Source organism: Salmo salar, chromosome ssa01 (genome assembly GCF_905237065.1).
Source record: "Salmo salar chromosome ssa01, Ssal_v3.1, whole genome shotgun sequence".
Taxonomy (NCBI): domain Eukaryota; kingdom Metazoa; phylum Chordata; class Actinopteri; order Salmoniformes; family Salmonidae; genus Salmo; species Salmo salar.
Genome location: NC_059442.1, coordinates 138695078 through 138711250, shown reverse-complemented (window position 1 = coordinate 138711250; position 16173 = coordinate 138695078).

Sequence of the window (16173 nt, the reverse complement as noted above, 5' to 3'; positions counted from 1 at the left end):
ATAGTTATGCACATTCAAGTTTTCAGTTTTTTTGTCGTATTTCTTGTTTGTTCCACAATAAAAAATATTTTGAATCTTCAAAGTGGTAGGCATGTTGTGTAAATCAAATGATACAAACCCTCCAATAATCCATCTTATTTCCAGGTTGTAAGGCAACAAAATAGGAAAAATGCCAGGAGGGTGAATACTTTCACAAGCCACTGTATACAGTCAAATACGTACAATATTAGTTTCCATTAACTGCAGAAATTTGAATGGAATAATACTCATATATTTAATATGATTTCCAACTGTACAGTTACAGTATAGTGCATTGATAATTCTTTGTACAATTATTTTTGATTAATCATACAAAAATAATAAATACAAATATTTTGATACACACATTACCAAACAAGTCTTACACTTTCTGAAGAAATGTTTAAAATATCTTCAAAGCGAGTACAAAGAGGTCTGTAGGAAAACTCACAGAATAGATTTGCAAATAAAACACTGATAAACATATGGAATGTCTCCATGAAATGACACTTAACTTCTTAAGGATAGGGGGCAGTATTCGGAAGTTCGGATGACTGACGTGCCCAAAGTAAACTGCCTGTTACTCAGGCCCAGAAGCTAGGATATAGCATTGGATATAAAACACTCTGAAGTTTCTAAAACTGTTAAAATAATGTCTGTGAGTATAACAGAATTGATATGGCAGGTGAAAACCCGAGGAGAATCCACCTGGAATCTTTTTCTTTTAGGTCACCACCCATTGAAATGCTTGTCTATGGGATATTCAAAGGAAATCCTCCCAGATTGCAGTTCCTATGACTTCCACTAGATGTCAACAGTCTTTAGAAAGGGTTTCAGGCTTGTTTTTTGAAAAATTACTTAGTAATTGTAGTTTTTCAAGGTGGCTCTCATTTTGGACTGGATGAGGTCGCGCACTTCATTATTTATCTCCGGTAATGAACATACTATTCTCCGTCTTACATTTAATCATTTATTTACATATTAGGGTACCTGAGGATTTATTAGAAATGTTGTTTGACTTGTTTGGACTAAGTTTTTTGGTAACTTTTGGGATTCCTTTGTATGCATGTTGAACGAGTGGAACGGGTGGACTACTGAATCAAACGCGCCAACTAAACTGACTTTTTTGGGATATAAAGAAGGACTTTATCGAATAAAACAACCATTTGTTGTGTAGCTGGGACCCTTGGGATTGCAAACAGAGGAAGATCTTCAAAGGTAAGTGATTTATTTTATCGGTATTTCTTACTTTTGTGATGCCTCTGCTGTTTTGGAAAATGTTTTTAATGCTTTTGTATGCGGGGCGCTGTCCTCAGATAATCGCATGGTATGCTTTCCCCGTAAAGCCTTTTTGAAATCTGACAAAGTGGCTGGATTAACAAGAAGTTAAGCTTTTAAATGATGTATGACACTTGTATTTTCATGAATGTTTAATTATTAAGATTTTTGTATTTTGAATTTCGCGCTCTGCAATTTCACCGGGTGTTGTCAATATGTGGCGATAGCGTCCCACCTAGCCCAAATAGGTTTTGAGTGCTACAAGTGGAGCTACAAGACATCTAGCAAAGTGTTGACAAAATCCCTCCTGAGATGTGTGCAAATCTGGTGGCCAACTACAAGAAACGTCTGACCTCTGTGATTGCCAACAAGGGTTTTGCCACCAAGTACTAAGTCATGTTTTGCAGAGGGGTCAAATACTTATTTCCCTCATTAAAATGCAAATCAATTTATAACATTTTTGACATGCGTTTTTCTGGATTTTTTGGTTGTTATTCTGTCTCTCACTGTTCAAATAAACCTACCATTAAAATTATAGACTGATCATTTCTTTGTCAGTGGGCAAACTTACAAAATCAGCAGGGGATCAAATACTTTTTTCCCTCACTGTATCAGCACCACTGTATCAACTAGGAAATGGGATGGTGAGAGCAGATCATAAGAAACTGTTTATTAACCAATCAAATTAATTTATAAAGCCCTTTTTACATCAGCTGATGTCACAATGTCCTGTACAGAAACCCAGCCTAAAACCCCAAACAGCAAGCAATGCAGGTTTAGAAGCATGGTGGCTAGGAAAAACTCCCTAGAAAGGAACCAGGCTATGAGAAGTGGCCAGTCCTCTTCTGGCTGTGCCAGGTGGAGATTATAACAGAACATGGCCAAGATGTTCAAATGTTCATAGATGACCAGCAGGGTTAAATAATAATAATCACAGTGGTTGTTGAGGGTGTGACAGGTCAGCACCTCAGGAATAAATGTCAGTTGACTTTACATAGCCGATCATTCAGAGTATCTCTACCGCTCCTGCTGTCTCTAGAAAGTTGAAAACAGCAGGACTGGGACAGTTAGCACATCCGGTGAACAAGTCAGGGTTCCATAGCCGCAGGCAGAACAGTTGAAACTGGAGCAGTAGCACGGCCAGGTGGACTGGGGACAGCAAGGAATCATCAGGCCAGGTAGTTCTGAGGCATGGTCCTAGGGCTCAGGTCCTCCGAGAGAGAAAATGAAAGAACGAAAGAGAGAAAGAGAGAGAGAATTAGAGAGAGCATACTTAAATTCACACAGGACACCGGATAAGACAGGAGAAATACTCCAGATATAACAGATTGACCCTAGCCACCCGACACAAACTACTGCAGCATAAATACTGGAGGCTGAGACAGGAGTGGTCGGGAGACACTGTGGCCCCGTCCGATGATACCCCCGGACAGGGCCAAACAGGCAGGATATAACCCCACCCACTTTGCCAAAGCACAGCCCCCACACCACTAGAGGGATGGATATCTTCAACCACCAACTTACCATCCTGAGACGAGGCCGAGTATATCCCACAAAGATCTCAGCCACGGCACAACCCAAGGGGGGGCGCCAACCCGGACAGGAAGATCACGTCAGTGACTCAACCCACTCAAGTGACGCACCCCTCCTAGGGACGGCATGGAAGAGCACCAGTAAGGCAGTGACTCAGCCCATGTAATAGGGTTAGAGGCAGAGAATCCCAGTGGAGAGAGGGGAACTGGCCAGGCAGAGACAGCAAGGGCGGTTTGTTGCTCCAGTGCCTTTCCGTTCACCTTCACACTCCTGGGCCAGACTACACTTAATCATAGGACCTACTGAAGTGATGAGTCTTCAATAAAGACTTAAAAGATGAGACCGAGTCTGCATCTCTCACATGGGTAGGCAGACCATTCCATAAGAATTGAGCTCTATAGGAGAAAACCCTGCCTCCAGCTGTTTGCTTAGAAATTCTAGGGACAGTAAGGAGGTCTGCGACTTGTGACCGTAGCGTAAGTGTAGGTATGTACGGCAGGACCAAATCGGAAAGATAGGTAGGAGCAAGCCCATGTAATGCTTTGTAGGTTAGCAGTAAAACCTTGAAATCAGCCCTTCTCTTAACGGGAAGCCAGTGTAGAGAGGCTAGCACTGGAGTAATATGATAACATTTTGGGGTTCTAGTCAAGATTCTAGCAGCCGTGTTTAGCACTAACTGAAGTTTATTTAGTGCTTTATCCGGGTAGCCGGAAAGTAGAGCATTGCAGTAATCTAACCTAGAAGTGAGAAAAGCATGGATACATTTTTCTGCATCATTTTTGGACACAAAGTTTGTGATTTTTGCAATGTTACGTAGATGGAAAAAAGCTGTCCTTGAAACAGTCTTGATATGTTCGTCAAAAGAGAGATCAGGGTCCAGAGTAACGCCTAGGTTCTTCAGAGTTTTATTCGAGACGACTGTACAACCATCAAGATTAATTTTCAGATTCAACAGAAGATCTCTTTCGTTCTTGGGACCTAGAACAAGCATCTCTGTTTTGTCCGAGTTTAAAAGCAGAACATTTGCAGCCATCCACTTCCTTATGTCTGAAACACAGGCTTCCAGGGAGGGCAATTTGGGGGCTTCACCATGCTTCATCGAAATGTACAGCTGTGTCATCCGCATAGCAGTGAAAGTTAACATTATGATTTCGAATGACATCACCAAGAGGTAAAATATATAGTGAAAACAATAGTGGTCCTAAAACGGAGCCTAGATGAACACCGAAATTTACAGTTGATTTGTCAGAGGACAAACCATCCACAGAGACAAACTGATATCTTTCTGACAGATAAGATCTAAACCAGGCCAGAACTTGTCCATATAGACCAATTTTTGGGTTTCCAATCTCTCCAAAAAATGTGGTGATCGATGGTATCAAAAGCAGCACTAAGGTCTAGGAGCACGAGGACAGATGCAGAGCCATGGTCTGACGCCATTAAAAGGTAATTTACCACCTTCACAAGTGCAGTCTCAGTGCCATGATGGGGTTTAAAACCAGACTGAAGCGGTTTGAATACATTGTTTGTCTTCAGGAAGGCAGTGAGTTGCTGCGCAACAGCTTTTTCAATTTTTTTTTAGATGAATGGGAGATTCGATATAGGCCAATAGTTTTTTTTATATTTTCTGGGTCAAGGTTTGGCTTTTTTAAGAGGCTTTATTACTGCCACTTTTAGTGAGTTTGGTACACATCCGGTGGATAGGGAGCAGTTTATTATGTTCAACAAAGGAGGGCCAAGCACAGGAAGCAGCTCTTTCAGTAGTTTAGTTGGAATAGGGTCCAGTATGCAGCTTGAAGGTTTAGAGGCCATGATTATTTTCATCACTCAGATGCAGGCCATCAGTCCAGTAAAAACATTGCTAATTATTATGCTCACGCAGCTGTGCCTCACAAGTAATACAACTAATGATCTATTACCAGTGTGATTATATACATAAAATGTTGAAATATCATTTCTGAGAAGAACAACATTGACTGGGCAATTGAAGCGTAGCTAATATGCGCAGATAATGTATTGAACCTATTTATTTGTACCTTTATTTAACTATAGCCTACTGCACAAACCTCATTGCTACAGAACTGTTTTTAATTGGTTAATGTTGCATAGGCTTGTGTTTTTTAAGTAATGTTTAAAAAAAAATCTGAGCAGTAGATCTCGGCTTGCATTTTGACTCAGAAAGTGATCTTGACTCAGAAAAGGTTGGTGACCACTGCTCTATACCAAAACAATACCACTGCAAAAAGAAGGCATATTAGCCAGACACAGAATGGCATTTGATGCAACCAGAGAAACTGAGCAACTGCTCTGTCCAATCAGTGGGCATCTTTTGAGTTCAATATCATTACATTGGATTTTTTTTTACATCAACATTTTACAGAGACACCCATGTATGCATTAATGGATCAATTATACAATCATACAATCAATTTTACTTTGTTTTTACCAATCCAACTACATATTGGTAATCATTTATTTGAATGGTAAATCTCTATTAATAAACATGGTAAATCAAGATGTAGCCTAGGCCTATCCACAATACAGGTAAATGCATATTTAACAGGAGTGAGTGCATGTATTGAGTTATTGGGCTTGTTTTGGCTTATTTCATGGTTCTACAGATGACAAACAAATATGTTTACCTTCCATTTGGGAATTATTTTATTGTACTGATCAACAACCTTTTCATAGAAGTAGCTTATTTTATAAAACATTTTCTTTTTAACCAGTAATGACTTCAATGTAAGAGGGGGGTAGCCCTTCTGATAATCTTTGTGAGAGACGTGAGAGAGAGACCCAATAATGTCTATTTACCACCACAAACCGACGCTGGCACTAAGACCGCACTCAAGGAGCTGTATAGGGCCATAAGCAAACATTTAAATGGGGAAAACCTAGTCAGTTGTACAACTGAATGCCTTCAATTGAAATGTGTCTTCCACATTTAACCCAACCCCTCTGAATCAGAGAGGTGCAGGGGGCTGCTTTAATTAACATCCATGTCTTCAGCGCCCGGGGAACAGTGGGTTAACTGCCTTGCTCAGGGGCAGAATGACAGATTTTTACCATGTCAGCCCGGGGATTTGATTCAGCAACCTTTACGGATAATGGCCCAACACGCTAACCACTAGGCTACCAGATGTGGTGCTCCTAGTTATGGTGATTTTAAATGCAGGAAAACTGAAATCCGTTTAACCTCATTTCTACCAGCATGTCACCTGTGCAACTAGAAGCAAAAAACTCTAGATCATCTTTACTCCACACACAGAGATGCATACAGAGCTCTCCTTCGCCCTTCATTTGGCAAATCTGACCATAACTCCTGATTCCTGTTACAAGCAAAAACTCAAACAGGAAGTACCAGTGACGCGCTCAATATGGAAATGGTCCGATGATGGTAAACTACAGGACTGTTTCGCTAGCACAGATTGGAATATGTTCAGGGATTCATCCTATCTGCATTGAGCTAAAGGCTAGAGCTGCCGCTTCAAAGGAGTGGGACACTAATCCGGACACTTATAAGAAATCCTGCTACGCCCTCCGACAAACCATCAAACAGGCAAAGATCCAATACAGGGCTAAGATCGAATCATACTACAACGGCTCTGATGCTCGTCAGATGTGGCAGGGCTGGCAAACTATCACGCGAGCTGCCAAGTGAAGCAAGCCTACCAGACAAGCCAACTGCCTTTTATGCTCGCTTCGAGGCAAGCAACACTGAACCATGCATGAGAGCACCAGCTTTTCCGGGTGACTGTGTGATCACGCTCTCCATAGCCGATGTGAGTAAGACCTTTAAACAGGTTAACATTCACAGGGCCAGATGGATTAGCAGGAAGTGTACTCAGAGCATGCCCTGACCAGCTGGCAAGTGTCTTCACTGACATTTTCAACCTCTCCCTGACCCAGTCTGTAATACCCAAATGTTCCAAGTGGACCACCAATAGTACCTGTGCCCAAGAACGCCAAGGTAACCTGTATAAATTACTATCGCCCCGTAGCACTCACATCTGTAGCCATTAAATGCTTTGAAAGCCTCAACAGATCCACAGATGACACAATCTCTATTGCACTCCACACTGCCCTTTCCCACCTGGACAAAATGAACATCTATGTGATAAACCTGTTCATTGACTAAAGCTCAGCCTCCAAGCTCATCACTGAGCTAAGAAACCTGGGACTGAACACCTCCCTTTGTAACTGGATCCTGGGCTTCCCGATGAGCCGTCCCTCAGCCCAGGGCACGAACGCTGCCCACTCCCCCGGCCAATCCTGGCAATACGACCGCAGAAACCTGCTCACATCCTGGTTCACTCTCTCCACCTGCCCATTACTCTCGGGATGAAACCCCGAGGTAAGGCTGATCGAGACCCCCAGACGTTCCATAAACGCCTTTCAAACCCTCGAAGTAAACTGGGGACCTCGATCAGACACTATATCCTCAGGCACCCCGTAGTGCTGGTAGACGTGCGTAAACAAGGCCTCCGCAGTCTGTAGGGCCGTAGGGAGACTGGGCAGAGGGAGGAGACGGCATGACTTAGAAAACCGATCCACAACGACCAGGATCGTGGTGTTTCCCTGAAAGGGGGGAGATCGGTAACAAAATCCACCGACAGGTGCGACCAAGGCCGCTGTGGAATGGGTAAGGGGTGTAGCTTCCCTCTGGGCAGGTGCCTAGGAGCCATACACTGTGCGCACACCGAGCAGGAGGAAACATAAACCCTCACGTCCTTGGCCAAAGTAGGCCACCAGTACTTCCCAGCCAAACAGCACACCGTCCGACCGATCCCAGGATGACCAGAGGAGGGGGACATGTGGGCCCAATAGATCAACCGGTCACGGACAGCAGACGGAACGTAACTTGTAGTTGATAGGCTGGTAGTTGATTTTAAGGTACAGTTATGATAATGGGGATTTGTAATTAACATTGAGATTGGACTAAAATGTTGGTAAATGGATGCTTAAATGTAACCATCGACTGTCTTACTTTTGCATAGGGTCAATTAAACATGAGAAGAAAGGGAGAGATATCAGATGTTTTTTTTAAAGAAGCACAAACAGGCAGATCAGGTGCAAACAAACCCCAGCCCTTTCATCACCACCGGACCCCAGAGCAGCTACCTACCTGAGGCTAGTCAGAGTGAGTGGGGTCAGACTGCACAAGGACCCTGTCTACCACCACCAGGTCAGAGCATCTACCAGGCAGTCAGTCACATGCCCAGTTCAGAATTTAAGTTTAGCTTCAGCTTGTAATAGATGATTTTGTCAGATGAAGCCTCACTTTAAAATGTTGGTTGTTGATTCATGTGTGTTCTTGTTTTGATGGCTGCATTTTTATTTTGATTATACACGAACAGTTCTTGTGTTATTTTAATGTAATAGATGTATCAAGGGATGACACAGAGACCTCTGGCTCTGAGCAAGACAGTGAGCCAGAGCTGCCAGGAGATGTTATTGAGCCCATCAAAACTGCATCAAGTACCAGATATGCTGTTCCAAAAGGACCCAATGGTATGCCAGGCCTATACTTTTGTAACGGGCGTCGTAAGGATTGGACCAAGGTGCAGCGGGAACGTGTATACTCATCGTCTTTATTTAATTAAAAGAAGGAAAAACAAACCACATATACAAAACAACTAACAGTCCTGTCATGTGCACAGACACAAAACAGGAGACAACTACCCACAAATCCCATTACAAAAACACCTCTATACATAGGACCTTCAATCAGAAGCAACGAGGAGCAGCTGCTTCCAATTGAAGGTCAGCTCCATTAACTAAACATAGAAATAGAAAGACTAGAACTAACATAGAAATACACTTACATAGAACATAGACCAAAAAACCCCGGAACACATAAAACAAACACCCCTCTTACATAAGCACATAGCCCAACAAACTCCGAACCACATAAAACAAACACCCCCTGCCACGTCCTGACCAAACCACAATAACAAATAACCCCTTTACTGGTCAGGACGTGACAACTTTAAACTACACATTTTAGTTAGCAGCTGTTAGTATCTAATCTTGTGTATCCCTTAATTATACATTTCCATAGAGATATGACACATTATTTAACGTGTATTTCAGACATTTCAAGATCCAGAGAAGAGGGTCCTGTACAGCTGTGTTTGAAAACATTTCCCACAACTCAGCATGGTACTAGGAAAAGGGCTTTCAACAGCTCCTGGTATAAGGACAATTCATGGCTCGAATATTCTGTAAGTCAAGATTCGACTTATTGTTTCGCCTGTAGGCATTTTTCTCTGCCCAATACACCTGAATCTGCCTTCACATCACAGTCAGGTTTTTGTAACTGGAAAAAGGTGCCGTTTAAAGATTCCGGGTTTAAGCTCCATTTGAAGGCAGAGCATCATATCAATGCTATGTATGCTTGTGTCACGATTTCCGCCGAAGTCGGTCCCTCTCCTTGTTTCGGGGGCGTTCGGTGGTCGACGTCACCAGTCTTCTAGCCATCGCCGATCCACCTTTCATTTTCCATTTGTTTTGTCTTTGTTTTCTACACACCTGGTTTCATTCCCCAATTACATGTTCATGTATTTAACCCTCTGTTTCCCCCATGTTTTTGTGTGTGATTGTTTCTATGTTCATTCGGTACGTTATGGCTGGTTTTCGATGGGTGCTGTTTTCACCCGTGCGTAATTGATTACCGTTTATTGTTGGTCAAGTGTATTGTTACCTTGTGCCTTTATTTTGAGTAAAGTACGTTGCTCACTCATTCTGCTCTCCTGCGCCTGACTTCATGCACCAGCTACACCCACCATCTGACAGCTTGGAATCAGCATAAAAGGGCTATTGACAGCAACTCAATGTTAGATGTCATAAATGAGGACCGGAAAAAGAAAGTGGAGGAAAACTGTACTTACATTCAAACAATTGCAGATGGGCTACAATTAACTGCCACTCAAAATATAGCGTAGAGAGGTCATCGAAAGTCTGATGACTCTCACAACAAGGGACATTTTTTGGCAATCTTAGAAGAAATTACAACGCATGACACTCTCATAGAGAAAAGGATGAATGCATGTAGCAATGCTAAGAACACAAGCCTTTAGTTGTGAGGTACTATTACAACGGGGCCATCCACGAAAGCTTTTTACACTTTCAGTCAGCTGAAAGCTTAGATGCAGCAGGTCTCACAAAACACATGGTCTGGACTACAGAAATAATCTTGTGGGGCAAGGCTATGACGGTGCATCCGTCATGAACGGAAAGCATTCTGGTGTGTCTGCACGGATTAAAAACAGTGCAAGATTTGCATTTTATGTGCATGTCACGGGTGTCGTATGAAAGAGACCAAGGCGCAGCGTGCGTATCGTATCACATCTTTATTTCTATGTGAAACTATGCAAGACAGACTATAAACAAAAACAACAAACCGTGACGAAGAGGTGCTACATGCATAAACTCAAAATAATCTCCCACAAACACTAGTGGGAAAAACAACAACTTAAATATGATCCCCAATTAGAGACAACGATGACCAGCTGCCTCTAATTGGGAATCATACGAAAACACCAACATAGGAAAAACAGAAACTAGAACCAAACAGAACTAAATAAACTAGATAAACCCCCCCAGTCACACCCTGACCTACTCTACCATAGAAAATAAGAGCTGTCTATGGTCAGGACGTGACAGTATCCCCCCCAAAGGTGCGGACTCCGGCCGCAAAACGTGAAACCAAAAGGGAGGGTTAGGGGGAGTGTCTAGTGTTGGTGGCGGTTCTGGTGCAGGACGAAGAACCCTCTCATCCTGCGGATCCGCCAGTATAGGAGGCAGATCTGGTGCAGGACGAAGAACCCTCTCATCCTGCGAACCCGCCAGCATCGGTGGAGGCTCCGGATTGGGGACCGTCGCCGGAAGCTCCGGACTGGGGACCGTCGCCGGAAGCTCCGGACTGTGAAGGCGCACTGGAGGCCTGGTGTGTGGAGCTGGAACAGGTAGCGCCAGACTGGTGAGATGAACTTCAGGGCGAGTGCGAGGAGCAGGCACAGGACGTACCTGACTGGGCAAGCTCACTTCAGGGAGAGTGCGAGGAACTGGCACAGGTGGCGCCAAACTGGTGACACTTCAGGATGAGTGCGGGGAGCAGGCACAGGACGTACCTGACTGGGCACACGCACTGGGCTGTGGAGGAGGTCTGGAGCGTAGATCTGGCACAACCCGTCCTGGCTGGATGCTCACTTTAGCCCGGCAAGTGCGGGGTGCTGGCACAGGACGCAGGCACAGGACGCACTGGGCTGTGAATGCGCACTGGAGACACCGTGCGTATCACCGCAAAACATGGTGCCTGACGGGTCACACGCTCCCAACGGTGAGTACGGAGAGTTGGCACAGGACGTACTGGGCTGTGAAGGCGCACTGGAGACCTGGTGCATATAGCCGGCCTCATTTGTACCGGAACTTTAACACACTTCTCGGGATGAGTACGGGGAGCTGACTCAGGTGGCATCTGACGGCTCACACGCTCCTCAGGGAAAATGTCGTACATACTACGCCAAACCAACAGCTCTCTCTCATCACCCCCTCAACTATCTCACAGTACTCCTCACTCAGTCTCTCCCAATATTCCTCTTCGCTCTCAGACTCACCCCTCGGCTTCGCCGACCAACCCATGTGCCCCCCCCCCTTCGTGGTCGCAAACCCCGGCGTCGCAGATTCTCCTCCCTCGCTGCTTCCACCTGCTTCCATGGCGGGCTTTTGTCTCCTGCCATTATTTCCTCCCAAGTCCAGGATGTCCTCCACTCCTGGCTTTCCTCCCATGCCCAGGATCCCTGCTCCTCCTGGGCACACTGCTTGGTCTGTGGGTGGTGGGATCTTCTGTCACATTTGTGTGTAGAGAAGGACCAAGGCGCAGCGTGAGTATCGTTCCACATCTTTATTAATATGTGAAACTATGCAAGACATACTATAAACAAAACAACAAACCGTGACGACGGAGGTGCAACATGCACTAACTCAAAATAATCTCCCACAAAAACCCCAACATAGAAAATCAGAAACTAGAACCAAACAACATAGAACTAAATAAACTTGATAAACCCCCCCAGTCACACCCTGACCTACTCTACCATAGAAAATAAGAGCTCTCTATGGTCAGGACGTGACACAACATGACTATATACAAGGAGTACCAGTAGCGAGCCGATGTGCAGGGCTACAATGTAATTGAGGTACCCGTACATATTGTCGGGGTAATGTGACTAAACAACAGGATAGAGAATAGACAATAGCAGCAGCCTATGGGTGAGTGTGAAAGTGTGTGTGTGTGTGTGTGTGTGTGTGTGTGTGTGTGTGTGTGTGTGTGGCATCAATATGCACGTGTGCGCATGTTATGTTTGTGTGGGTGTATGTATGTAGTGTGTATGTGTGTGTTGGAGTGTCAGTGTAAGTACAGTATGTGTGTGTGCACAGAGTCAGTGCAAGAGAGTCAGTGCGGGTAGCCATTTGATTAGCTATTTAGCTGTCTTGTTTAGCAGACTTATGGCTTGGGGGTAGAAGCTGTTCAGGGACCTGTTGGTTCCAAACTTTATGCACTGGTACCGCTTGCCATGTGGTAGCAGAGAGAAAAGCCTATGGCTTGGGTGGCTGGAGTCTTTGAAAAAAATGTGGACCTTTTGTAGTAGCGGTGCGTGGGTAAAATCACAGGATAAGCCATAAAAATAAACCATATTACAGCCTATGTGTTGTGATAATTGAGCTGTTTGCTCTATAACCTCTTAGTTCATATGCCTTGCGACTGTGATATATGCCTAAAGGCCGAGACAATAAGAAGACACAGTGGCAGAATAAATTCAACCACACCTTTGTTTCATCACAAAACCGGAGAGCAACCTTTATTCAGTGAAGTCCACAAAGCATATTGCATGCAAAAAACAGTTGACCTACAGCATGGTCAAGCAAGTTAATATTTCAGACATTTTCAGTTGGTAGAGCATGGCACTTGCACCGCCAGGGTTGTGGGTTCAATTCCTGGGGCCAGACATACGTAAAATGTATGCACGCATAACTGTAAGTCGCTTAGGATAAAAACGTCTACGAAATGGAATATATTATAAAACAAGAGTTCCATCTACTACTTCAACATCATCAAGTCACATCTGCTTAGTCTAATACAGTGACAACTAAAAGATTCCAAAAACTATTTGGTCCAATCAACATAAACTAAATATGATGTGGATGCCCATGGTTCTGATTTGTGTGTGTGTTCGTGCAAGTAGAAAAAACATGCTGACTTACTCTACTTGTAGAGAAACGCCAATGCCACCCTCCTCTCTTTCATGTTGACAATACGGTCTATCACTCTGTCATACAGTAAATGCTTTTATTTGTTGTTGTCCTATGCTACCTGGCTAAAATGCTTGCTTGCTAGCCTAACTTCCTTTCATGGGCAACGTTAGCTAGATAACATTAGCCTTCTACATCTACTGTTAGGGTTTAACCAACTATTTGTTTGCATAACCAATATAATACAACTATTTAAACCTATATAATAAAATTAGTTGTGGTGCATAACTTATGAATACTAATGCTAAACATAAGAGGTTTATATTGTATTAACATAGATTGAGCGACATATAATAGACATGACTAACTGGAGGGTTGCTGGCTAGTAGTGTAGGCTGAGTAGACTCGTGACACACACACACACACAATGCCTGGTTGTGGGGCCACTTAAGGACAGGTGTATATGAGGAACTGATAGAGGGGAGAATGGCTGTTGCATAAAAACAGGCACTGTCCTTGAGTGTCTGACTCTCGGTTACACACACGAAGATAAGCTAGAAGACAACTATGCCTGGCAACAAAGATGCGTCTAGAGGCTGGAGTAAGTCTAAACCACACCCAAGCCTCTACTATGACAGGCCCTCAGGGAGAGGGAACTAAGTCTGTCAAGAAGTATTTAAAGTAAAACTTGTGATGTTATTCCAGTTCTCTGTCTGCCCTGCAAGGTGTTACAGAGAGCCCGTATATACGAGCCACATATTTACCATTCAAGTGTTTGCATTAATTAAAGTACAAAGAAATCAGAAGTTACTATGTGCAGACTATTTTGTTCTGATACCAGATTCGAATTGACGCAACTTAACACTACTGTAGCAACATATTTAACTTCCATCTTCTCAGGCCAGAGGCACAATGTATGAATTAATGGTTGGATCAGAATCGCCGTTATAATCATTGGCCAGTACAGAGAATTAAGTAAAACCCTATCTCCATACATGGATAATTTAGGAAAGGGACAAATTTAGCTAGCTGGCTAGCCACTGGAGGACAACAACACAACCAGATGCAACAATACAAGTTGTTTCTGTCAATTACATATGCTCTCAATGCGATTTTATCCAAACTGACTTCCCATTACATTTTTTGTTGGTGCGCCAGGACCATTCACAGTTGAGCTCGCTCAGTTTAGCTCAATGCTGATTGGCTATTATGTTATACTTTTTTTATCAAGAGAGGCCAAAATGCTCCCTGGCTTTTCTTGCATTCAATGCTACGGGCGGCAACAATGTCGTGCTCCTTTGGACCAGACAGCATCAGATAGATGGCCTACACATACAGAGACAGAGAGGTGATGTTTCGCTCGCACGGATGCTTTCTCAGGTGAGATACATTCAGCCTCTTTCAAATTGAAGGACAATTATGAAACACAGATAGACAAAATATACATTATTTTATATGTTTATATTTCTTTCTTGATACATTTTTGGGGAAAGTCTGGCTTCCCTTGGTATCCATGAATACACGCCACTGCCAGAATGGCAGGGAGCTCTGCCCCGTGATGTACTGGTCTGTAGTCACCACCCTCTGTAGCGCTTTGCCGTCTTTATGCAATGAATTTGTCTAGCCACACGGTTCTGGTATTTCACGCTCTATGATTTGACATTTAAATAATGAGACAACGCTAGTTGATCACGTGACATGGGTACTTTGTATATGGTTCTGCGGCTATTACATCGATGTTGCGCCTTGATAGAATGCAAGCGAGGGCACTCAAGATGTGCGACGGTGCGTTTAAAACTACACCTGTTGAGGCTTTACAGGTAGATACTGCGCAAATGCCACTATCCCTTAGACGAGTTAATCTAGCCCTGGCATACTTGGCAAGACTGAAGGGTAGTACGGTAGATCATCCAACACGGACGGTATTAGAAAACTGCTGGGAATATGAACGACATCAAAAGAGGGGTTTTGATGGGGAAAAGGGTTGATAAATATGGACTTGTTATAGTGCCTTCTGTGGCAATAGGAAATGTTCCACCGTGGTTTTATATAAGACCACATGTTGATCATAGCCTGATGGAAGAAAAATAAACAGTGGTGTGAAGAAGCTAATGTAGAAACAATAGTGGATCAATATATTAGTACTCAGTTTTGTTCTTGCCGTGCAGTGTATACAGATGGTTCAAAGGATCCTATGAATGGGAAAACAGGAGAAGGTGTACTTATTCTTGAGTTCGATGTTAATCTATGCAAGAGACTAACAAATGATGTATCAGTATATTCAATGAAATGGTTGCCATAATTGTTGGATTGCAATGGATATAGGAGGTGCAACCAAGAAGAGTAGTAATATGTTTGGACTCTGTATCAGTTTTGTGTAGTTTAAAATCTGGAAGGTCAGAACGTGAGGATTTATGGTTAGAAATATTTATGCTGTTGTTGGATTACAAAAGAATGGTATTTAAATTCCGTTCTGTTGGATTCCTGCTCATAATAGGAAAAAAAAGCATTGAAAAAAAATATTGTGGATATACAGGTGCAGTTGGGAAGAGGGGAAATTAAAACATGTATTCTGAAAAATGGGTTAGATTGCTGGCAGAGACAATGGGGTGAAAGTAGTGAGGGCAGAAATGTTTATAGTACAAGGAAATCTGTATTGGAGGTAGTGTCATATAATGGGAATAGAAGGGAGGACATTATGTTGTCTTGGATGAGATTAGGGCATACATGATTTAATTTGTCTTTGAAATTGATAGGGGAACATGATACTGGAATGTGTAATGGCTGTATGGTAGAGGAAACGTTTGAACATGTATTATTATTTTGTGAAATGTATGATGTAGAAAGAGAGAGGTTGTTTGACAGGGTCAGAGAGGTTGGACTTGAATGTGGAGTGGGTGATATTTTGGGTGGGGGTGATGGGAGTAGAGAGGTTTGTTAGGGAAATATTTTCTTTTCTTCGAAATTCAGGGTTAGTTATGAGAATATGGTGTTTTCGGTAGGTCGTGACCGGCCTCACGCTCCAGTACTGTAGGTGGCGGTGTATGCACTTATCAGTTGGTTGCGATTCGCCAATAAAAACTTAAAGAA